This window comes from Sylvia atricapilla, chromosome Z, assembly GCF_009819655.1.
Source record: "Sylvia atricapilla isolate bSylAtr1 chromosome Z, bSylAtr1.pri, whole genome shotgun sequence".
Lineage (NCBI taxonomy): Eukaryota > Metazoa > Chordata > Aves > Passeriformes > Sylviidae > Sylvia > Sylvia atricapilla.
Genome location: NC_089174.1, coordinates 51,143,428 through 51,168,108, shown reverse-complemented (window position 1 = coordinate 51,168,108; position 24,681 = coordinate 51,143,428). Strand labels below are relative to the sequence as shown.

Here is a 24,681-nt window from a genome sequence, read left to right as displayed (position 1 = left end):
AAATATTCACCAATAACAGTTACTTCTGTGTCTGGTGCACCATCTGTTTATGACCCTAGGCTCTGTCCTGTCACTCTTGCTCGTCTCCAGCACTGACATGGAGTTCTGCAGAGCTGGGCTAGCACTGAGCAGATGGAGCTGGGGCAAGATGCAGTGTCTGGAGCCACTTAGTGGTCATTGGCAGTCTGAGCCTCGATTTTAAAAAATTTCCAGTCTGAAAAGCATGTCACCTTCCCTGCAGGGTATTTTAATTCTTGCAGTATGTGAATCCTAAGGCAAAAAGTAAAGCAAATCCCCACTGATGGTCCACTGAAGACAAAGGAAGACTGGATGTGCAGTAAGAATCCTGATTGATAAGAAAGGGACACATGTAATGAATTCCATTGAGAATTTGAGGTTAAAGAAGAGAGTCCCAAGGAGGCATGCTCAGGAGCAGACAGTAATCTGCTTGCGCATTTATCATGGTCTCACTTCAAAAATGCAAACTGGCTGTAACAGAAGCTCAGTTATTCAGAAAGAACCTGTAGACAACCAACAATACAATTAATGACTAATGTGGTCAAAGTCACAATGAGGGACATTCAGAGCACTTGGACCAGCATGTTACGGAGGTAGAACATGCTCATTGCCATGTACAAATGCAGGCTGAAATGGCACATGGCTCTATAGTGTAAGATACTGAGGAATCAGGCCCCAGCACAAGATTGGTATAAGAACTCAAAGCAGAGAACTGACTTGGCATGTGCACAGGGGCAGCAAAACCTATAGAGGAGAGATAGGGACTAATAAGTGGAGGCAGCAAGAGACTTTATACAACAAATGCAAATGGATTACATTTCAAAGTAAGACTTGCATGTCATCTGTTGTGACCTACTGTGGCCACAGGGGAAAAAGGACTTAACAGGGATGTCAGGAGTTCTTCCAAGCACCAGAGAAGGGGAACAGAGGAAGGAAAGAAGGAAAACTCAAAAATTTTGCAAAACCAACAACACAAAAAATTAATTCAGGGTCAGACAACGCACAGCTTTACCAGGGATTTCCAGATAATCAATATCCAGAACTGCAGTTAGGACTCCTGAACAAAGCATGTTGTGTATTGCAAAGTTTGGTCAGTAAGGTTAAGCAGCTGAAGTATTGGATTATGACTTTAGAACATCATTAATGTCTGAGAAAGAGTATTTGGAGTGAAAGGTAAATTCCAGTTTACCAGGCATTGGAGTCAGACTTGGACAATGTCTATGCTTCTTTTTAGAAGTCTTTTAGGCACTGAAGACTACCTGATTTGCAAGGAGTCATAGCTATGAGACAGTGGAAGAGAGGTGCATACCAATATTGGTTCATCTGGGTACTACCCGTGTAAAATAATCTGTGAACAAGGGGCTGATATGCTCTAGGTGCCAGTAGCATAGGTCTTCTGGGGCTTGAATGGGGATGTGATCTCCCTTCTCTGTCAGTCTATCTCAGGACAAATTCAACTAAATACAGTACCAGAGTCCTAAGAAGGCAAGTAAATTCAGAAACAAAGTACTTGCCAAGGAAAAGACTATCTGAGAGAGATGAAGCTGATTGTGAATAACTGGAGTGCTGGTGAAACTTCAAAAAGCTGTAAAAACATTTTTTTAGATTGTAAATGATCTGGAAGACCTTGAAGAGCAACACCATGTTAATGCTGTCCCATTACCAGGAAAATGCATTTAGTCCTCCACATGTTTGTTAAATTATGCCAGCTCTATGCTAGAACATTTTTACTAATGCAGCTACACGAGCAAAGCTTCCCTCTATGGAATGATGTCTTTACCCACAAAAAGTATGGGCACTTAAATGGAGTGAGTTCTGTAGGCAGTATTGTACCCATGTATTTATCTCTCTACTAGAATACATACTGAAATAAAATGTTTTTAATAATAACTTTCCCTCTAGGCAGAACCACTTGTCAATGGGAAAGTTTGCAGTCAAGAGTGGTAGTGGAGGGAGTCACAGGGACCAAGTCTTTGCATCCTGTATTCATCTAGACAATGTGGGTGCAGAGTGTGTCTCTGGGAGTTGCCTCAAGGAAAGAAATCCGCCATGGAAGGATGAAGAACAGAATTATCCCTGGGTTAAACTCTTACCTTTACCAAAGACTTCTTGTGTTATTTGAAGCAAGGTACTTCAGCAGTTCTTCCACATCTAGTACTCCAGTGTTCTTTTGTGCAATAATCCTTCCCCACATTTAGTATGATATGACCTGAGCTCTTTGGTACAGGAAATGCTTCTCATTGTATGAAGAGAATTTCGTTGTTGCTCATTAGAACACCAAGTGAATTTTTGCTCTACAGAATTCTTCACATTTTTCTCTTATTTTGCAGTGGCGGCTGTGATATAGTGCTTCTGAAGACATAGTGTGAGCTGATTTAGGCCCATGGTGTGATACACCTGTGTAAATTAGCTTTTGTTGATAATTCCTAGAGGAGTTTTACTTTTTAATTCAGCTGTCAAAATCCAGTTCCCAAACAATTGATGAATCTCTTTAATGTGGTGGTGGTTTTCTTATCTTTGCCCATTAACTGCTGGGCTTGTTTTATTTCTTCTTTTTCTCCTGCTGTTGTTCTCTATATGCAGTGAGTCAGGAATCCAGGATTCCTACTGGATCCCCAGAGGGGTTGCATCACCCCACCCGGTGCTGTGGACAGTGGTATATACTCCTTGCTGCAAAGACTTTATATGCACATCATCAAGGCAAGCAGTGACTAGAAAGGAAGTGGGGACCAGAAGCATGGACTCGAGCCTAGGTTTTCCAAGCTTGAGTGATCTGTCATGTAGATAAATTACGTCTACAATCAACTGATGGACTCAAATTGTAACAGATATGTAGCATCAGAAGATGCATTTGTTGTCTGCAAACAGGTACCAGAGAGAGAAAGCAATTCCAGCTCAGACACTAATATCTTTGTAGCTCAGGGAAAATGTCCAAAATGGTGAATTTATTGCTGGGTTATTTAAAGAACTTTTTGTTTGTAGGAAACTCATTTGAGAAACATGAACTTGCCTACAGAACCTTAACTTTACAAAGTGCAAATAGACAGATATTCCCAGTAAACATGGATTACTGGTAATAAGTAAGCATATGGTAGGGGTGTATGTAATACTCATGTCAAATAAGAGACCAGAGAAAATAACTTATAATTAAATCTTGGAGCCCTAGGCTTATATTAGAAGTTTTTCATTCAGTTTTAATCTTACGTATTTTTAAAAACATACTTAGAAAACTGTAAGTACTGTTTCCTGATATGAGTCCATTTTTTGCCTCATTTCTGCTCTTTCTAGGTAGGGGTACTCATTAATCAGGACAGCAAATTTCACACAAGTGATCTTCCCAAGAATCCACATTGAAATCAGGACATGAACAGGCAGTCTGCATGTCTTTTTTTGCACTAAGATGCTCTTCTGTAGGTCCATTAGACAAAAGAGCAGTCTTAGTAACCCAGGTAAGGTTTTGTTGGGACTTTCAGTTGAAAACGAAACTCTTAGTTCCAAAAGAGTAGAAGGGTAATATGAAATACTACTAAACTACAGCAAAAGGCTGAGGGTTTTCTGACTTGTTTTATGACCTCTGAGCTTTGTGACTTGGCACACCTGGATTAAGCCCAAAAAGGCAGAAGCTTCCTAAATTTAGACATGCATTACAGGCATCAGCTCCTTCAGAGTAACAATGTGTCACCAGTAGAACAGGGTATGTAAGTCTTCTATTGCTTGTGGCACCCAGATGGGGAAACCAAAGTAGTCTGTTCACCCTCCAAATGTCATTTCATAGAGGTTGCACAGGGCTAGCCATTGATTTGGTCCTGCAAGGACAGCCCAGCTCAATGTCAGAAGTTATGCCCAGCAATAAGACATCACTTCTGATGTGGGGGAGTGGTCCATATTTGTTAAACTGGCAGTCCAGATTTGATGCCATAGAACTTTCAGCTGAGAAAATAAATAAAAGGCAAAATAAATCATTCTGACTTTAGGAAATACTGCAGCAAGGAGAAAACAGGGAAGATACCACAGAATTTACACGTGTACCGTGTTTATGCCCCAAAACATGCAAGGGATATACCTCATGCCTTTGAGCCCTTACCCCATTGGTATCACATTCTGGGGAGAGCTGTGGAGAACTGCAGGGTCACCATGCCAAGAACATGATGATCCTCAGCTCTGTTCTCTTCTTGTAAAATAACTGTACTTTCACTTAGGCACAATCTAAAATTTTCTGCCTGCTGGAAGTAACCAGCACATCAGATGTAACTTGTTATGTCACATATGGTCATGGAAAGCCTGATTTTAGGGCTATGGGCAATGTTTTCTAGTCTTCCAAGCATGCAGCAGTGGTCAACTCTCTTTTTATCACCCTTTAGACAAGTAATTTCAGGAGCAACTACCCTACATTCAAAACCCCCATGTCATTCTCTGCTTTTTGCTGCATAAAAACACCTTTAGAAATGAAAATCATTAGTCATATTGAAGCTATGTCACAGAAAAATCATCCTATTTTCCTAGCCCTGCTAGGGCTATCAGGGAGATTCTTTCATGCATGTGTAGGTAGCATCAAAGGTCAGGTAAAGAGGCCAGCTTAGTCTGGACAACAGTCACTGAGAACAGTATAGATTCCCTGGAAGAATGAATTGAGAACAGGTTTCAGTAATTGAAGTTCACTTTGCACAAACAAGTTTCAATAAACTGTTTTCTGCTTACCAGCTTTTTTTCCTAAATGTTTGTAATACATTATTTCTACTCAGAGACTTTCAATTATCAGGGATCGATATAGTCAAAATGATACCACCTAAGGCAATGCAAAACCTCAAGTGTAGCAGAAAGACACCATGTTACATTCAAGTGGTGCATTCAAGGCTTTTATTTAAAATTTACAGTGCATGAACAGAAAATATGACCAAATCAGACGGATGTTCACCGTGTAAACTCTTCATCTATGCCTCAACATTTTCCTCTCTACAGAATGGAAATGTAATGGCTAACAAACACTTCAATACCTGCAAACAGTTAGCAGAAAACATGAGAGTCACATCCTGATGTCCTGGCTACTGATCACATCCGGTTCCAAGGCTACTGTGGATCCCAGCACCAAACAGATTTTGTGCCTATGGTATAAGTTGCTGCATACTACTTCTTGCAAGGCTGCTATTGCACTGTATTTTGCAGGCACTCCTTCCACTCTTCAGGCATTTCAAAGAAAAAAGAAGAATAGAACTCCTTTAGAACAGTTACTCCTTCTTGAGGGCAAGTGGAAGCCAAGAGAATGCACTGTGGTTCTTGGGAAGCAAAAACTCCTGCTTAAATGAGGCGTGTGACAAATGAAGGCATTTCATGAGCAGGATAACTCCTACAGGTGGCTCCTTGGTGGAGCTGTGCCTTGTCAGGCCCTCCACTAAGCACCACCAGATCTCCCTTGGGTATCAGGTAGGCTTTATGTGGCACTGGAGTGCTGTTGGGTTTCCACAGTTAAATCACAAATTTGCTTGCTTCAGTGGAGCTATTCCTGGCTTGCCCTAATTGCAAACAAGATAATACAGCTTTTCTTCTGGAAGATTACCAAATCAACAACAGCTGTGAAACATGATGACTCAAGCAAAGTAGACCGTCTGATAGTCCTTCCTTATTTCCAGTGCTTATTTTGTTCTATGAAATGTCTGTAGGACAAAGCTGCAAAATTACTTATCCTGAAAATGTCTTTTTTTTTGTAAAGAGTACTGGTATTTAATAATTTCCGAGCTTCGTTAGGTGGTTTGTCTTACCACTTACTGCATCAGTACAGACCATCATACTAGCATCTTGAATAAGATGAGTAATACATTGATATTTTTCCATCTTAGCAGCCTCCGCTGAGCCACCTCATCTCCCAAAAGAGAAGACATTTGAAAAACCTGATGCAATGACCCAGCATTTCTGAAAGGTGATTGCTTCCTCATTAGTCTTTGCTTTACCTGCTGCTGAGCAGTAAAGGATTCAGAGCAATGAGGGAAAGAAATACTGATAGCTTGTGTTTGGTTAGGGAAGAGGTAGATTGTGTTTAGTAATCTGTGACTGTACTGCTTATTGCTTTGTTAGATGTATAGATATCTGAAAGTACTGTGCATGAACAAAGCTGAAAATGAGTTGTAAGTGGGCTTTTAAATTCCTTTCTCTAAATATGAATAACCTTTGTTCAAAATACAGTCATTATGGAAACAACATATACTACGTGTATCCGAAATTTTTCATTCTCAAAAATTATATGTGACTTCTTTTGTTGCCACAAAAATTATATAGAGAGATTCTTAGAAGCTGTAGTAGCCTGTAATACATTGATTTTGCCCCTTAATATTTGCGACAAGTTAACCATAATGCAAATCTATGTTGGATTAATCTGATTTTTTTGTAATGAAAGCTTTTCTGGATAGTAATTACACACTTAAACCGGATATGAATCATCTTGATTTTACCTAGTTTTCATGTTTTACAATTTTATTGGTAAAAGTTCATGCTGTTCTATGTACTGAGAACAATTTGTAGTATTGAATATTTATGAAGAAATTATTTCTTTTTATTCCGAACGTGTATTTTGAAAATGATCCAATCTTATGTAATTCTTTGAAGGATATTCTTTCCTTCATAGAAAAGTGTCTTCAAAACAAATAATAGTGTTTTGTGTCTACCATGGGAGGAATGATATCTGGAAAATAGCCCAGAGTGTACAAATTGTGTTGATGTGTCTGCCCAAGGGATGCTGAATCGTGTGTTTGTGAGAGTATTCTGAGAAATTTTGCATAATGAGGGGTTTGAAAAATCCATTTTCTTCAGCTTTCCCTGGAGTCCAGTTTTTGCTAGGTAAAAATCTTAATAAAGAACTGGGAAACCTTAGGAGGCACAGAAGATAGCTTCACAGGGAGAGTCAAGGTGAAGTGATAAACCATCACTTTCAAAATCACCGAAACTTCCCCAGCAGCTCTCACTGCTGTTCTGGTTATAATTTTTTTTTTTTTTTTTTTTTTAATAGATTAGTTCCTTTCTAGTGGTTAGCTGAACTTCTCATTTCGTACAGTCTATATTGTTTGTGAGAAATATTAGCCTAAGGACCACGCATTTGGTAATAAAATATTAATTGTGCCTTTTCTCCCCCATCAGCTAGGACAAATGAAAGGAAGGGGAATGAACAGAGAGTCATTATTTTTCTGCTGCAGTTAGGTGGACTTTGTTGGTAGGATGATTTGTAAGGATTTAAAGCTGTCATGGCTGTTAAAGTTGCTGGAGTTTAACAGCTCCCACAGCTTTCTCTCTCTTAAATGTTATTCATATCCATCTTTTCCCCTCCTGCCAAACCTCTACTTTTATTTAATTGTTTTAAGAGTTTGGTAACCTCTTCAGCATGGCAAAGGGTTTCTGGGAAACAACAGTTTTCTGCAGCTTCCTCTCCTGTCATCTCAGCAAGGCAGGCAGCCAGGTCTAAAGGCAACGTTTGGGTTCTCACTCTCCTCTTTTGTCACCAAATTCTATTTTAACTCTGAATAGCAATGTGATGGGCTCCATGATGAAACCCTCCTTTTCCTCTGGACTCATCAGTGGTGTGATCCTCGCTATCTGCTTCTCCCTGGGGCAGCATTCAGGAATGCTCTTGCCACTCCAGCACAAAGGAAGCTGGGGAGCACCAAACACTTTTCCAGGCTTTAACCTTAGTTTCTTTGCCTCCTTTCCTTCCAAGGGTTGCAAATGGGAGGATTTGCAAACCCGCACATGGGAGTTTTAATTGGTGGTATCATGGACCTCTATCAGATGTGCCATCCATGCTCACTGAGCAGAGGCCTTGATGGTCCTCAAGCAATTACTTAGCCTGTGTGACCATGACTGGAGAGGGTTGGACAACACAGGTCAGTCCTATTGATCCAGAAAAAATAGGTCACAGCATGATGATGTGATTATTTAATTCCAGAAGGAATCAGGAAATGTGAAAATTAAACCTTCTGTTTCAGTACAGATTCTTCTCTGATTCTCACTGCTTCTGCTCCCCACTTCTCTCTTTTTCCTCATCATCCTCATAGGAAGACTAGTTTTTAATTAACTGGGAAGGTAGACTTGCAGAAGAGAGGGAAAATCTTTGTTCTTTGTATTCCACATCGATTAGCATTCTTCTAGTTTCACTGTTTGCTTCTCTAAAAAGAAGCCGTGATTTGACTGGGGCAAGAATTGCTTTTGCATATTAATTTTCTCCTAACCAAAAGCATCTACCCTAATGATACTGAAAAAATTCTAAGATTCAATTACCACTCTCAGATTCATTTAACTAGTGGCATCTTCTGACAAGTTCAGCAGAAGAAACAGAAACACTTACAAGAAGAGCAAGTAATTAAAAAACTAAGCTTAATTTTAAAAAAGTATTAATCACATTAACCTCAGCCTGCACAGGGAAACAATTGTTTAGAGCATGAACACCTCTTCGAGCTAAGTGTTCAAAATGAGGAATTTCTGCAGAAATTTTGTGTGGTGAGACCCTCAAAATATAAAGATTAGGGACTAGGATGCCTGTGAAATTACTAAGTCTGTGATTTACAAATGGAAAAATTAATTTAAAGTAATGGATTTGGGGTATGCAGATTTCAATAAATTCGAGATTTCATAACTGAAAGCTTTGGTAATTAGAGGAGTTACACAAGGTGAACGACCATAAAAGCACAAACTGGCCAGGCAAAAGACAGGAGGCATAGGACTAGACTCACTGTAGTGAATCACTGGCTTTTCCTTGGCATTAAGCAAAGACAAAAGGTCACAGAAAGTGGAAATTAGTTCAGCTTGCTAAGCATAATTTCAAAGAGTTGGAAAAGCAGATGAGGACAAAAGCCAAAAAGGCAGAGGCATAATGTGATCTGTACCATAATAGGAAATTATTCTATAGTAGTATTACTGGTAGAGGGAAAGCAAAGGAAAATTTTGATCCCCTGTTCCACGGGGAGGAAAGATGGTAGATGACACTAAGTCTTGTTTTGTTTTTCAGTCTTCACTGAAAAGGTGTGCTGCAATTGGGCAAGAAGTGCAGTTGCACCAGGTACATATCTGGAGCAGAATCAGGAAAAACAAGTTGAAGAATACTGAGGCAAATCAGTCTGGTTTCAGATCATCTGAGCATGGTGAGATCCATTGAAAAACTGGACATCTGGCTGAAAACATCTCAGAGTCTTGTCCATTTGAGATCTTGAAAGAAGGCATTCATAGGAAAAGCAAATGTCATGCTTGACTTTACCAAGGGGGCAGAGGGAAGAGGAGTTAGGGGATACCAACCTAACTGCATTCCTTAGAGGAGTATGGTCATCTAGGAGAATACACAGTGATTTATAAATAACTTGAATTTATCAAATAAGGCCTATCACAGTACTCAGGTTTCTTGACAGGCACTTAGCAGACCGTATCAGTTGAGGATGCCATTTACCTTAACAGTAAGGAGTCTTTGATAATCCAGCAGGTAGAAATATGGTATGGACAAAACTTGTGTGAGACAGAGGCAATACTGGTAAGAAGTTGTTCCATCAAAATTGAAGGTTTTGATGGACTCTATGCTTAGAGTCTTAGGTTCTAGATGTATGCTCTATGTTTAAGTTCTTAGATGAATTTCGTCTTCTCATAATAATGTAAGTGATGAGAAAGTTTATGCTCTATTTATTAAACTTGAAGACAACATCAAACATGGAGGCATATGGTAAAGAACAGTATGGTAATTGCAAATCAGAGATGATCCTAAAAATGCAATAGAAAGAAATTGCAGAATTTTACCTTTGGGCAGGCATAGCCAACAGTAGATACAGCTGACTGTGGCTGTCAGCCCAGTTCTCTCAAAAACATGTGGTAACTAAGATGAATAAGAAGCTGGACACGAGTCAAGGATTTGGGGTTGTAAAGATGTTTTGATATGTCGGTAAAGAAACATAAAAGAATGCTCTGCTGGTCATTAGTAATGCCTCACTTGGATTAATGTGCTGTTCAAAGTACAGTTGCTCTGGAAGTACAGTTCAGACTACCAGAATATCAGGAGGAGAAGATGGAAGTGGTTGGGGTATATGTTCTACAAAGAAAGAGTGCTCAGTCTAGTGCAGAGAATAGGTCTTCAAATACTTCATCAGCCACTGCAATGGAAAAGAATAATAGGCTCTTTGTGTTCACAGTAGAAGGGACAACAGCTACCAAAATTAAGTACTGGCAATGGAAATTCATTAGGGAAATCCTTCCAGCAATCAGGACAGCAAAACACTGGAGAGACCATGGAAAGTCCATCATTTCAGGTCCATGAGATGAGGTCAGAGGCAGCAGGAGCAATGTTAGTTTAGCCCACACAGTCTGCAATCAAGGACATTCCTAGACCCCTCCCCCTGGGGTTCAGCACAGCCAGTCAGAGCTTATCTCCCTTTTCCTGAGAACAAAGATCCACAACTTGCAGAAGAAAACTATTTGGGGAAAAGAAAGTTGATAAGAAAAGAAAACAGGGATATGATAATGTCTTCAACCATTTTGAAAATATCAATAAAGATGAGGGAAATAAATTTCAAACACAAGAGAAATAGGATTAAAATGACAGAAGGCCAGATCTTTAGGACAATAATCAAGTATTTCTCCTGCAGAGCTTTTTCAAGAGTAAGCATGTTGAAGAACTGGAGTAGATTGTCAGTTGCTGCAGGGGAATCTCTGCTGCTGGGCAATTTTGGGATGAAGCTTGATTAGTTTGTTGAGATATTTGATGTAAGAGGGAGAGCTGCGCTATTTTCTATTTCTGTAATTCTCTCGGAGAAGGGAAGTACTAAGTATATATGAAAATGAAACAGAGAAGTGAGATCAGAAACTACTTTTCCCTAGAACGAATGACAGATTCTAAAACCCAAACCAAGAAATTAAAAATGTGGGTGTGGGGGAACTCCAAATTTTTTTGCATTATGAACAGTTATCATGTTGCACTTGTAAACTCATACAGTGATGTATTTTGGAAAATACCATGTAAAGTCCCCAGGGATTAACAGACTATATTAGTGCTTGGGACAGGCTGTTGGCTCTTGAAGCATATAACAATGCCAGCTTCTTGCATTTTAGGTAAGGAGGAAACTTTTCTATATGCAAGTCAACACTGAATTTTTGGTCTGTTTCCATGAAATATCTAGAAACAGCTAATGCCAGGCACAGAACTAGATGGACTACTAGTTCAAAGTAGCCAGCCAGCTCCCAGTACAACTGCTTGAAATCACGATGGAGTTTTCTTTCCACTCCCCCTCTTCTCACTAGCTGGCAAAATATTTCTGTGTTGGAGTTACTTGTTTCAGAGTTCTTATTTGAAGGCATAAATATATCTCCTAGTTTGAAGACAGAGTTTCAGTTTTGCTCTCCAAATAATTATACATTGTTTCACTACTCTGAAATAGATTCTGGATTTTCATGCTTTGTCATTCGAGTCAGAATAGACATCTGTGAAGAGGAACAGAAGGCATAAATTTTAGACTGTGTGCACCCTAGAGAAAAAGATTATGAGAAGCTGAAGCTATAAAAGAAGCTGTAGCATAAAGTGATTACCTGAATGGCTCATTTTGATCATAGACAACATTCTGAGACTTTGTAATTTCAACACACTCTCAAAGACAGAGAAAAAAAATAAGTTTTTCAAAATTATTATGAAAGAGTGAAATTAATATTACTTTTCTGACATCCTGGAAACATTTATTTTGATAAGACTAAAACATTCTCAACACTGACACTGGAACACCTTCATCTGTTTTTATCTGTTAAATGGTAATGTAAAAAAGCAAGTGTTTCTGCTTCATGGAAACAAAATACTGAGATAATTTCCTGTCAGATTATCATGAAATTGATAAATTCCTGTAAATATTTTACATTTAATTAAGACAGTGTTTTCCAAAGGAGCAGTACTTCTCAGGGAAGGCATAAACAATATGCCATAATTTTCCAGTGTCCTTTAACCCCTACAAATGTCTAAATGGTATATACTTCTAAGCAAAGAAAGAAAAATAATTTATAGTCAGTGAAATAAAAAGTCATTCCCAGGGTGAAACAAAACAACTGCTCAATACTGCGTATAAATGCTTCATAATTGTTTAACAGTTATTTACCACATTGTATCTACAAGGAGAATGAAACATATATATTTTTCATCACAACACTTGCTTGATACAAATGGAGTTTAAGAGTGGTTTGTTATAACTCTTTATTTTATATCTTCCAGATTTCTGCTAAGAATTGCCAAAAGCATCTTACAGTCTCTGGTATTGATACAGCATGTTAAACATCCAAGGCAACAGGCAATTTATTAAGCTACTTTTCTAACCTATAACATATCACTAATCTTGTCACAGGGAACCTGTGGTTCCCTGCCTTCACCCTGCTTTGTGCTGCAGCACCCTGCTGGTACCCATGCTCTACAAGTGCAGCACCGGGTGGTCCTGCCCCGGGGCCTTTCATTGGTGGCTTTCAGGACAGCTGCTTCATGGACGGGGACCCAGGAGGCATCAGTACCGGAGCTGGGAGGGCAGTCCTGACCTCTCCCTGCTGTTGCTGGTTGCCAAGGCCAGGGACTGTGGTGCTTCTTAGCTGATCTGTTCCCTCTCCTTTTTGCAACAGTGTAGCTGTGATTGATCTCATCAGTCATCAATTGCAGCATGGAGATGTGAAAATGCCTTCTCTGATCCTGTTCCTCCTTGCCCTTATTCATCCTCCCACTAGCCCGCCTTCCAGTTCTCAAACGTGTTTGGCATTTGTGTTGTGACAGCACTGTGTTCTCCAGGCCTGCACAGGATAACTCAGCAGCCACTCAAGCATTACAAGGCTTCACCCTTTCAGAGAAGTCGTCATCCAATTGGTCTTCAGCAATGACTTCTGCTTTCTATTCTGTCTTGCCTCAAAAGCAGAATATAGAATAATTCTTTTGCCATGTTTCATGTTAAGCACGAGGAGAAGCAGTGTGAGAATGTGTAGTGTCCCAGACAGGAAAAGAGGAAGTACTGCTTTACAAGGTTGTGTCTCATAGTCTGCAAGCTAACAGGTGAACTGAGAAGGTCACTGGACATTTACTGTGGTGGGATGGTGCAGGCCTTCTCTAGAGGCTCCTGTCCTAAATGCTATCAGGTTACCTTTCCTATGAGTACCACTGCCTGACTCCCTCTTACATGTCTTTGTTTATTTCTGCATAGTGGTTTTCTATCTAAACACATTGCCCTCCATTCCTGCTCATTTTAAGTTGAGAATAACAAAATCCTAGAGCATTTCTTGTATGGAATACTAGGTTTCTCAGTACAGCTACCTCTAAGGACATGTGGAAAGGGCCAGCATCAGCCTGACTGCTTCCCAATGGAAATGGAATCATAAGTTCAAAGTATGTTTTTGCATGATTTTTTTTTTTTAACATGGGACAGTGAAGTGTCCAAAATAGAAATAGTTAACTAAAATATGGAGGCTTTTTTGACCAAGTTTTCATTAAATAATGTCAAGATCCACCCCAGAGACTGGACAGCTGTTTCCAGTCATTAGGAATTATCCCTGGGAAGGTTCAATTTTACCACAGAAAAGTACTTTTACATCCCTCTCTTCCTCAGCCAGAACTGGAAACAGACTGTATATTGCATCTATTTTTGGATGTAGGACACACAGGTCAACTACTGGTCAGTGTGGCGTGGGAAAGGCTGAAGTGATGTGCTGAGCATCCAGACTCACCAAAAGACACTTCTGCTCCTGCCCTGAGAGAGAGTGCAGTGCCCTGCTGACACATCCCACTGCCTGGCAGCCAGCAGAGACTGCACCAGCATGGAGTGCTGCACATGGCTCCAGGTCAAAAGGCAATATCAGCACAGCTTTCTGCCAGGCTTAAGCATATTTAAAATGCATTCCTTAATTAAAAATGTTTTTAATGAGCCAAGACAACATGAGTAATCCACAACTAAAATTTACTGTATTAAGGTTCTTCCTTAAGCTATCCAGAACCACATCCTCCTTTAAAAACAGTATAACTATACTCAAGATAAAAGTCTGTTGGAAATTAGGTACCAGAATATCAACAAATATTGCACTGAATGTGTTCAGCAGATCATTTTTTGGCAAACCTCTAGAAATGTGTTATATTCAATGAATCCCTTTAAAATTCTCATTGATAAGCATTTCCTTCCATCCTCTGGAGAATCACCTTGAGCCCACAATGTGTCAGCCCTGCAGCAGGCTCATGTTTCACATCACCACTGTAACTCTCTTCTTAATGTCTCTGTCTTAACACGAGCTTTCTGCCTGCTGTGCATCATATCTCATGCTATTGTCCCTCCCAGCCAGGGCTGTCTCCTGGATGACTCTGACCACAGGAGAGCTAACACACAGAAGGCACAGACTGCCAGCTCATAGGCTAACCCCACATCTGGAACACCTTCTTCCCTATTGTAACATTTATAGCTGGAAGGGTCATTGTCATATTTTAGATTAGCTTTGTGATTAGCTTTGATGGGAGGTATTATAGCTTCCATCTTGCCATAGGATACCAATGGATGATCTGTCTAGCTGGTTTTAAACCAAGGAGATGTAAGTCAGAACTGGAAGTACAACAGATGTAAAATTTGCCATTTCCATTGTATTTTCCATGGCATCATGTGAGAAGTCATCCCAGGTGAGGTTGTCCTGATGCCACACTCAGTAGAAGTGGCAATGTTTTAGTTTTGTAACTGCAGAAGTCATAAGGATGATCTGCTAGTTGGATAGTAAAGAAAGCTCTACTAACCTTGTCACGCATACTCACCTGCACCACGAAGTGAGGGCTTAGTGTCTTCTTTTTAATTTGAAAAGAAGGTGAAGCGCAAGGGCAGCTGGTATCTCACTTAGATTACAGAAGATGCCATTAGTTTATCAAGTAATTTATCTTTTCATATTTACAAAGTATCCACAAAGAGGTGCTTCAGGAGAGGAAGTTTAGGGGAAATAACCAATGAAAAGTGAAACTGTGGGCTTTCTCTTTTTTGCCATATCTTAAAGGAAAATATCTGCTTTGCCAGGCAAAGGCTGATATATGCATGGACTGCAGCATAAAACTTTGGATGGATTAATGTTAAAGGTTATTTGTTTAATAGCACAAATATAGAGGCCCCAAAGACCACATTTTATGTATCTTTTGTTCCTGGTGTGATAGCAAGGTGGCTTGCATTTATTTGTCTTACAATAAATACAATAAATACAATAAATACAATAAATTTATCTCAGAAGCAAAGTATTAAGAAGACATCTTTATCTAGTATAAAAATAATTTTCTTAAAATTACAGTAGCAATGCCAGAGACGTTTTTATTACTAAAACCTGCCACCAAGGTTTTATGCCGTATGTGTCCATTTATTGGGGGTTAGTGTCATATGTATATAATAACAGTATCCCAGACAGTTATATTCAGGAAATGTGAGCATTCAGACTCCTAAAGAAGCAGAAAAAAGTTTTCTGCTTACGGAACTGGCAGGTTGCCTGGAAGATTGTAAGCAATGAAATCTTCTGAGTGACCAAAAAAAACCCCCCAAAACAAAACAAAAACAAAAACAAACAAACAAAACAAACAAAAAAACAAACAAAAACACAAAACAAACAAAACCCACTGACACCACAAACATGCAAAATTGAAAGAAGAAAAGAGAGGAAAATAATTTTAAGGAAAAAAATCTTCTTTTATTTACATGTAAATATCACTGGTGTTATATTGTAGTTTCCAGTCTTTAATCCTGAAACAAAATATATCAACCCTCCACTTAGATAATTCAAAGACTGGCAATGTTACAAAAGATACATTCTTTTGCGTACTAGAATATAATACTAGAAATGTTTGAATACAGCATGCAGTACTATAAAGTTGTTTTCGTGTAACAAATGCTACAATAATTACAAGGACATAGCAGTGAATCTCTAAGTGAGGAAAACCTCCGTAAGAAAATTTTGATGCCTCCACATGTTGCCGTAGGTTTTTGAAATATCAGCCTGATGTTGTTTAAAAGAGTGATATAGCCTCTTTGTATGAGTTGGCATAACTGAAAATTTCATGTCTGTATAACATGCTTCCTAGACTGAGGGCACTGTAAGGAACAGGAAACGAGAACTTCAGTTCAAGCCAAACCATTTTTTTCCATAATATGAAAAATGCTACAGCAAAATCATCTGCTGAATTCAACAGACAGAAAAATATGGACACCCTAATGTGTGCTTCCACATTCAGTAACATTAAACTCACACATGCTGTTGTATTGTTACAGTATTTGGGAATATTTAAAAAGTCTGGGGCCTAGAAAATTACTTCTGTCCTTAAATTAGCTGTAGAGAAATTAGTCCTTGCAAATAGATTCTTCAAAATATGCTAACCAAAGTCTATCTGATCAAAGAAAAGGAAAACAAAACCAAAACTAAACAAAAAATATATATAATACAGGAAAGACAGTCTAGTGCACAAAGCACGGAGCTGGGAAATAGCTAGGCATCTATATTCCATCTACAATGTGATGAACTTGGACTCAATAAATTTTCAGGATGAAAAATAAGCAGACTTTTTATGCAAAGCCAAAACTTTGTTGTTAAGGTAAACAAAATCTTAGCAATCTAATTACTGATTTGTTTTTAATATCAGTCAAAATATTATAGGAGGAGGAAAAGGAACAGTATTGCATAAAAAGTCTGCAGAGTAATAGTTACAACTGTTATGCTTCCTAGCACCTGCCCCTTTTTCTGTTCTTAGAGTTATTCTTCCACAACATCTCTGGATCCATCCCAGACACAATTAAAATATATGTCAAGTCATCAGCATCTCAAACTCTTCATCAAGGTAAATATTATTCTGATTGTGAGGGTTTCTTCCCTCTTCCAAGGGGAATGTGATGTAGATGTTGGTGGTTTACTTCTCAATTTGGAGTCCACTTGAAGCAATTTTTTTTTCTAACACCCTTTACACCTTAGTCTTTCTTCATGATTCTGTAATTCCATGTCAAATCTGCTATATATGTATTACATATGTTAGATAGAATCGTGGAAGTGCAGAATACTTTGGGTTGAAAGGGACCTTTAGAAGTCATCCAGTCCAAAACCTCCTACAATAAGCAGTGAGTTCTTCAACTTAGGTCAGGTTGCTCAGAGCTCCACCCAATCTGACTTTGAACATTTAGAATGATGACACATCCACAGATTCCTTTGGAAATCTATTCCAGTTTCTCTCTATCCATACCATTAAAAAAAGAAATTCTTCCTTATATCTATATTAAATCTGTCCTCTTTTAGCTTTCCCCCTGTCCTATGGATATGAGCCTGACTTAAAAAAAGTCTGTCCCCATCCTTCTTACAAACCTCCTTGAGGAACTAGAAGGCAAGGTCTACTGAGAGCCTTCTCTTTTCCAGGCTGAACAACCATAGCCCTCTCAGCTTTTCCTCATAGGAATGATGTTCCAACCCATTGATGATTTTCATGACCCTCCACTGGACTTGCTCTAGCAGGTGCACATCCTTCTGAAGCTGTAGCCCACAGAGCTGGATGCAGTGCTCAGGTGTGAAGGGGCAGAGTTGCCTCCCCTAACCTGCTAGCTGTGCTTCTTTTGATACTTGTTCTTTGCTTTTCTTGTTGCTCCTAGAGCTGCTTTGTCCAGCTCTAGTTCTTTATCTGACTGCTGTGAACTCGCTCATTGCCCGTCTCATCATCCTGCCCCATCCTCCTTCTCACAGTACCCTATATCTCTCTTTCTAGGCTTCAGCAGTGGCATCAAGCTCATCTTCCTCTGCATAGAATGACTACAGTGGGTTCATATGCACTTCCTTCCACAGAACAAACTGGTTGGCACTGCTGTCTGTAGACCATAGGTACACCATACAATTATAAAGACATGTGCAGAAGACAAAGGGGGCATGTACAGAGGGACTGTGACAAGTCCTAAAGTCTTTGCAAAGCTATTACAAAGCTTGGGATCTGTTACTAGCAATGGTGCTACTATGTTTAGCGGGCAGCACTGCTACAAAGCAGTTTCTCCTGTCTACAGCCTCTGTAGACACATGCAAACTTATTGAAATATCAAAGATTTCCAGCTGTGCATGCTTATTTGCACTGGGACTAATAATTTCACACTTAAAACTAATTTGGTGTCCTAAAATTTGCAGATCAAGGCTTCAGTGACAATTCAGGAGAATGTGGAACAGTTTGTCATTATTACAATTACCAAGCTCCAGATTTATAGCTGTTCCAGAGACAGACTAGTGAACATGAAGAGTTCTCCATTGAGAAAGGTCCAAGCGGGTGAAATAATTTTTCAAGGGGTGAGAAAGTGAATGTATTCAGTCACCTGAAGACAGAAAAACTAGTGGACCATGTGCTCACCTGGCTCCCAGCATTTCATGAGATTAAACTAATGTTTACTATGTGAGGATCTTCCAATATTTGCCTTCCAGTTTTCTGAGGTACTTCTAATGCAACAAGACAAACTTGCTTCAAACATTTATAGCTATGGCAATGCTAAAAGAGGAAAAAGTCACTGCAGAGGTAGGAATCACATGCTGGCACCTGAAATGTTGAAGTACCATCCTGTGCTCACATTCTACAGCATTGTACACTGGGTTGAGCAATCATAGTTTATACCAGGACAGTGTGGTATGTGGGTTTTGGAGTCAGATGTAGGTTCAGATATTTTCAAGGGCTCACTGAGCAGCCACAAAAAGCTATAAAAAAATCCCTGAAATCTATCGTTGCTCTCATAACCTGGCAGCCTCATGTGAGATGAAGAGGAGTGAATGGAGATGCAGCTGGTCATGTGTTCATCCCCAGGCGGCCACTCTGGTCTGCTCAGAGGCAAAGCACCGGGACACGACTTGGTAGAACTGCTTTGCATTGCAGCAGTTTCCCTTCCAGGACTGCCAGTGCAGTATTGTATAAAATACAACCATCAGTTCTTTGAGAACTTGAAATTATTTTAACACATCACATTCCCATTTCCTTGCCTCTCAGCAGTTTTTTGTCAGGGAAGACACCACATAATACTGAGCAGCCTATATCTCACGGCTCCTGACAAGGTTTTCTCACCACCCCAGTTGCTGCAGGGCCCTCCGGCTGAGCAGTTCCCCTTGCCATCCCCAACTGTGCAGCTGAGGACAGGATTCAGTGAAAAGTTGCACATCACACTGCCCTTCCGCTTGTAGTGTAACTGGATTTCTGACTTCTCATAAAAATCTAGCATGCCAAGCTCCCTGATACCAACTATGTCTGTTTTTGCTCTCTCCTCTACTGCAGAGGTTTATGTCCTTTCACCTTGCAGTGAAGAGTGCTGTAGAAGTATCTATGTGCATATTTGGCTGGCAGCCGGCATGAGAAGTGTCCTGTTAGGGACAAGGACAAAATGCCATGGAAAAAAATGAGCTGTTACAATGTCTGAGGTCACTAGATGGCCTCATACACTTCAGAGAAGCTTTTTCTCCAGCAGTCCCCCCTTATACATTCTGTTTATGCATGCAGTGGTAGGGACTTTTAATTATTATTTTCCCTTTTTTTTTTTTTTTTTTTTTTTTTTTTTTTTTTTTTTTTTTTTTTTTCTTTTGCTATCTGGGCCTGGATCCCTCTTCTTGATTCTTTGCTGCTGTGGTTGACCTTTTTCTGTCTCCTGGGCCATGGTAGTCAGTTTCTGGAGCGATTTCCAATAATCAGCAGGAATGGGAATCAGAAAAGAAAGCTAGTATGTGACTTCCATAATAATAATATATCATAATAGAACAAGGTAGTGCAAGAGCACAATCATTAAGTTTAGAATTTGGTGTCTTTCTGCAATGCTCCTTGGATCCATGGATGTTATTTAGCACATCTGTCCCAAGGTTTGTTGAGTATATGTTTCCCTAATACATACAATAATATTATACATATTAGGGAAAAAATGCTAAACAAGCATTTTCTACACTGTGATGTGTGACTCCACAAAGTTTTGTTGTGGGAAGAGCATGAGGGAGGTCTAAGGGGAAATGCAAAAAGATAAATAGCTGTGCAAAAGGCATTGGATATTTAGTATCCTGTAGGAAAACATTGCATTTATTTGCAGTATTCTCTTGGTTTCCTTGACCACAGCTTTTGAGAGCCCTACTTACCAAGCAAGTATTTACCACAGTACTGATTTCACTGGTGGGAGCTGGAAACAGAAAGAAAAGAAGGGCTCAAACTCACAGTCAGATTAGCAGAGTGCATCACCTTACTGTGTTTTAGATGAGCCAGAATAATGGACTACAGCCCACCAGAGCCCTCTTCAAATGTGGGGTAAAACACAGCTTCAGCCACTTTCACTGGGATATTTAGTGACCATATTCATCTGCTGGTTCTTGGCTGAGAGGTTGGCTGGAAATGACCTATCCATGATTACCTACATCATGTGCATTGATGTGATAAACTGAACATAGCTCTTCCCAACTTTTGCTGGTGTGCTTTTGGCAAAAACTATTCTCAACCTTTGTCCTGCATCTTTTTTCTACTTAATGTTTGATATTTTGATGTTTTCAATTGTATTGACCTGTTCAAAAACAGTAGGACCCCTCTTGCTTTCTTTCCTGGCAGACTCTAACACCAAGAAAACAGTGGTGAGGCAGTCTGCTTGGTGCCTTTGAAAACAGTTTCTACTTTCTGTCTCAATGACACCCACCTGAGACAGTCATGCGCAGAATGATGGTGGGAGCTGTGCTTGTGCTGCAGGGCTGGGCAGGAGCCATCCTCTGTAACATCACTGAGCTCTTTGGAACAAACACCTACATAAGGACAAGTACATTCTCCTGTCCTTTTAGGTTCAAATGTCAAGCTATCTAATAGTAGCCTGAATCAGGCAGCTCCAGTTTCACCTTCTAAACTGGGGGTTGTGCCTTCTACAAAACAGTCTGTGCAGACTTTTTTGTATTCAGCATAAAGTAATTCACTTGTTTCCCAGCAGTTTTTTTGAGGACTTCTTGGCCTCAAGACTCTAGTACTTCCCAAAGACAACTTATCAGTGAAGAGGGCAGAAGTATGCAAATGCAGGAAGACTTTCTATAAGAGGATTTCTTGATCTTGATGCTGTAAGTCCCAAACACATAGGAGGAGGCACACAAAGGGGTGGTGAGCAGAGACCAGAACAGTTCTTTAGTCAAAAGGCCACAAGATCACTCAATGTGGATTTGGATCACAGGGGACCGGCCAGAGATGCTTAAAGGCACTGTTGTTTTAGGCACAAAGTGGCATCTTTACGTGGTCCTATTTACCAGTATTAAAACAGCATAAGGTGAAAAATATCAGCAGTCCTGTACCAATATCAGAAAATGTCTCTTTGTGACTGATCACAACAGCTGGCAGGAAAAGGAGAAGTGGGGAAAAATAAAAGTAAAGAAGGGTGGAATTAAATGGTGACATGGATGTTTCACACTACGAATGAGGCAAAATTTGTTAGTGGAGGGCATGATCACAAAACCCACAGCTTCTTCAGGGACAGTCGTGCTGACAGGAGTTTGCATGCTGCCTGCAGGGTGTATACCAATGCAGCTGCCAACAGCAGACCTGAGAACAGCAGGTAGAGCCAGGGAGCTCAGCCACAACTGATGCCTATTATAAATGAGGGAGAAATCATTTACACGGCTGGTGGTGTCCATCTGGCACTTAGTGACAAACCAGCCAGCCCTTTGGCCTCTCATCTTGACAGCCTGCACTTCCAGCTGCCCTTGTCTGGTGGTAGTCATAATGCAGGTGCGTTTCAGCACCTGGAATATTGTTGTTGTTCTCAGGTTTTATGCCGTATTTCAAATAAGGCCTTTATTTTGATTTTGTTTTCAGTCTGTTCGTTCCAAAGCATTGGGACAATTTTCCTAATTTTGAGCTGTCATGTTAATGTGATTACCCTTTAAGTTTTGAGTTAGAGATATACTTCAGGATGTGCTTACATCCAAGTATTTGTTATTCTAAGCACTGCAACTACATACACACCTACAGTTTGATACCTGTTTATCTCTCTTGTTTAAATTCAAGACTTTGAGTACTGCTCTTTCATCCACTGCCTGATCACTTCAACTATAAATGTTCATAGATGAAGACCTGTCAAACAATAAAGCTGGAAAAGTGTTCATAACTATACACCAACTGGCATGGTTATCACAGGAGGCAAGCTTTCAAAAGTACCTGCATCCCATTTTCAAGAGCACTTTTACCCCTTTTAAGCTGATTTTATACATCTCCTATGCCATCTACAGACATCTTCTGAAACCTGCAATTGACTAGTAATTTCTTAAGTTCCCGTGTCCTGAGGTGTGCACACTTGCCCACATGAAGTAAACTGGGAAATGGGCCCCAGCCTTCCCAATACTATGGACGTCTGTGAATTCTTTGCCCTTGATCTCATGTTTTAGACAAAGCAAATTAAAATGATCTGTCAGTGCTGTAAACTCCAGCAGACTTTTGCAACGGTCTCACATTTATTATTACCTACTCTTACAAGCACTTTATTTGAGTGCCTTGTTCAAATACCAACATAAAAACATAGTAGGCACAGAAAAGAGACAAGGTGATCAATTGTACAAGTAAGACCAAGTATGTTCATGGTTTTTCCAAAACTCAGCAGGGGTTTTCTCCCGTCCAGGGCCCCTGAGCAGTAGGAAGACTGCAAAACTCAAAAGCAGACAAAATTGACCACTTAGACTTCAGGAAATTCCTGCAAAACTTTTGCCTTTTTTCTCAAGTTACATAGCAGAAATTTCCAGAGACGTGACATGGAACAACTCCCCTTGCTATCCCATCCCCCAATACCACCATTCCAGGCATAGAGATGGTTTGCACAGTCAAGGAGACCTGCGTGAGGGAGCTTTGTCATGGTCCTGGGATGCACTGAAACCACAGGAGCTGAACCAGCTTCTCATGACCAGCTAGCCCTCAGATCACAGCCAGGCTCATCAGCCTCATCATTGGCTTTCTTCAGCTTGCTGTAGAAACTGACTGCAAAGTAATTCTATTAGAAAGTAGGGGTTACCACACTGCTAGGTGCTTTGAGGTTCTCCTCTTTGATATTTCTCCTTAGAAATGCAGTCTTGTGCCACCTTTCTGCTATGATCAGCTTGAAGTCAGCCATCAAAACATGAACCCTGGCACAATTTTAGAGGTTCTGTTAAAAAGAAAGATTTATAACCCTTTTTAAACCAATCCTATTCTACAGATTATCTACTAGCTGCTTTTTGCACCACTGATCCAAATCAGCCCAGATGTCTACATTATCCTGATTCTGAAGCTCTGCAGCTCTTGGGAAGTCTGGGGTCAAGAATTTCACCCCTCTGAGACCCACGCAGGCAGGAAGTCGTCAGCTGACTCCTACCACAAACATGCAGCACAAAGTCAAGGCAAACTTTTCAGCATTCCACTGTTAAAACTGTACTTCATTCCAAGTTTTCATGAGCCAGTAAGGGAGACTAGAAAGGCATTGTCACATTATTAAGCATGCTCTCCTTTTTTTTTTTTTTTTTTTAATATTGTAATTTGAGCTCCTGCACTGTGAAGTTTCAGATAGCAATGACTCAGGTCTGGCTGATGTTAGATAATGTGGAGCAAAGGGCTGAAAAAGGGAGCCTCAAGTAATATCAAAGATTTTCCTTCTCATTTCTTCATTCACACAGCTCTGTAGCTGGCTCTATTCACTACTACAGTTCAGCAGTTACATCACAGTCCTGGGGATCTAGCTGCAGAATAATAGATGCTGTCCAAGGACAAACTCAATCTTACAATTTCTCCACAGCACAGAAAGTTGTCTTACAGTGTACATGAAATCCAAAGATATGCTCATGATTACCTGAGCAGCCGGAGGGGGGCGGGGGGAGTCTAGAAACTGGTATGCTGTGATTTCCAGTTAAGACCGAAACAGTACCCAAAGGAGTGCAAAGGAGTGCAGCATCCAGGTCTTTTATCCTTCACTTTGCAGGTAAATACTTGTGAGACGCATCTGATGAAATGAAAAAAATTAATCATGAAATTCAGAGAGTTAAAAAATGAGATACAGACATTGTGTCTGGAAGGCCTGGATAGTTATAACTCCTCTGGTCCTCTAGTGGTGTGGTGGGGTTAGATCATTGTAGATGAAATCCTGTACCTTTGGAAACTGAAAGCCAGACTCTGGGTGGCAGAGATAAAACTAGAGCCATTAATATTTAGCTTATAGTCAGTATTTCCACAGCTCTCTCTATAGATCCCAGGATGCTGTGGGCTTGCTGCTTCCACCTACTCACCCACCTTCACCAGGGGTGGTAAGCGATGTCTTGAGCAGGAATTCATTCATCATTTTATGGTATGATTTCATTCTTGTCCAGCTGAGAACAGCCAATGGGAAAAGGACTGTGCTTTTCACACTGAGATGCAGCTACCACTGTAGTTACCATCTTCCCTAAATGCTATGCCAGAAATTAGTGCTGGGAGTCTGTGAAAGGAATGGCACAGAGCTCTCCATGAGCCCAAGGGGATCGGAGGCCTCCCCTGCTGGTAGTAGCAGCACCACCCACCAGCCCAGTGAACACTCAAAGAAAATTACAAGAACAATACCAGGAAATGTCTAAGGGTGGAAACAACAAACCGAACAGAGCTCAACTTTCTGGGGGCTTCCTGATTGGCTTGATTTGCCTCAGCAGGAGCACTTTGGATAACCTTGGATCTACCCCACCAGGGCAAAAACCTTTCCCCAGTGA

General features: G+C 40.2%; 1 protein-coding gene across 1 annotated transcript in view; it reads left to right on the top strand.

Annotated features, from left to right (window-relative positions):
- PALM2AKAP2 (PALM2 and AKAP2 fusion) overlaps window positions 1–24,681 on the top strand; it is a 272,229-nt gene that overhangs the window by 83,044 nt on the left and 164,504 nt on the right. The gene's annotated exons all lie outside the window — the stretch shown is intronic.